The sequence below is a fragment of the Limulus polyphemus genome, unplaced genomic scaffold (assembly GCF_000517525.1).
Source record: "Limulus polyphemus unplaced genomic scaffold, Limulus_polyphemus-2.1.2 Scaffold2359, whole genome shotgun sequence".
Classification (NCBI taxonomy): Eukaryota; Metazoa; Arthropoda; class Merostomata; order Xiphosura; family Limulidae; genus Limulus; species Limulus polyphemus.
This window is the reverse complement of record NW_013667969.1, coordinates 179,184-181,010: the sequence shown is the minus strand read 5'-3', so window position 1 is coordinate 181,010 and position 1,827 is coordinate 179,184.

The window sequence follows — 1,827 nt, the reverse complement described above, 5'->3', positions numbered from 1 at the left end:
TATAGCGCGACTGTGGAAATTAAGTGTATTGCAAAGTTGTATTCAGAAAGAATAAACCAGTTTTATTTAAGAAAGGACTTGTATCGCTAAAGTTTCTTCGGAAAGAATTTTTACGGAAAATTAACTAACGACTGGAGACGTAACAATATACTAACATGCAGAAATATACAATTATAATGCAAGAACATTTAAAAAGAGTTATTCGCATGTTCAGCGGAAGAAAAATGTCAGCCGAAATTTATTATGGCTTCTGTTAAATACATATACATAATAAAAAATACTCACGACAAACCTGGTAAAGTCTCCGTGAAAAGTATTTATCAAAAATGCCAACCCCAGCCCTGTCTTAGATATTTAAAAAAAACTGAAGTACCTTACACAAACACAAGCAAACAAAAACAGTGACTTGTGCTTGTTAGATCAGTGAAAATCAAAGGCGACACCATTCACAAATATTATCCGATTCGCCGACAAACAAAACACGGCTCACTAATTGAAAACAACTTTATTATTCCTGCAAATGAATTGAATCAAATTAACAGTCTTTTAATTTTTATTTACAAAATTTGTAGTGCATTACTAGAGGGATTTACACATTTTGATAAAATGTTTAGAAAAAAAACGACCTTTACACTCCGGATACATATCAAAATAATAATCATTTTTACTTAACTTAGTACGCCCATTAAGGAAAATTAGTACCTCATTTGCGCACCGTTGTGTTACATCCGGGGAACTATGAAAAAACAACATAATTTTGAAAACATTTTAAATAAAGAAGTGTAAAAATATTTAGTCCGTATTTGTATGACAACAATATACTGAAGTTCTTGTTCACGGCCAACAATATGTACGTAATCTCTTCCAACCAACACAATCGTGATTCTAAATAAATACCAGTTTAGGCTTACTTGAGTTACTGAACATGAACTTGCTACGCGTAGGCTTTTTTTTTTTAAAACCGTTTTTTATTATATATATATATAATTAGAAACGATATTTTTTGTAATACGAATATTGTGTTGTAGGGTTGCCGATAAACGTGATAAAGTAGCGCCATTGCGCGATGTTTTTTTGTAATACGAATATTGTGTTGTAGGGTTGCCGATAAACGTGATAAAGTAGCGCCATTGCGCGATGTTTTTTGTAATACGAATATTGTGTTGTAGGATTGCCGATAAACGTGATAAAGTAGTGCCAATGCGTAATGTATGATGTACAGTGTTACGTCGATCAGAATCAGCTTTGAAAATATTCCGAAGAAAAAATAAGTTGTAGAAACTTCACAAGTGAGACTATTACAAAATGTACACATTATTATTGTTAGTTGAAGGTCAGTATTCTGTTCATAACCTTTCGTGTAAGTTACTAAGGAATCGTTCCAAACTGACAGCTCGTGTAAAATCGTAACTTAGAAGTTGTGTTGACGAAATGGATTGATTCTAATCTTTAGGAAGAGTTATAAAAGTAAATTTCGTATAGTGAACTATTTTATATTTTTCAGTTTATCATTAAATGTTATTTTTTCTACAAGTCTATATGTCATCGAGCAATCTAAAATAAAATTCAATTGAAAGCACCTTATATGACAGGAGTATGACTGAGAGTTCAAAATGGCCACTAATGTCAGAAAACGTTAATAAATTTGAAAAATGGCGTAAAGAATTGCAGAAAAAATTGACTAAAAATGTAGAAAAACCAAAAATATATTCATAGTTCATCTATGTATTATATATTTAGATTTGATATTTTTTTGGCAGAGTACACGATAGGTTTTAAAAGTCCGTTTGCTATTGATATTGTTGCGTCAGCGAGTCACATGACTAC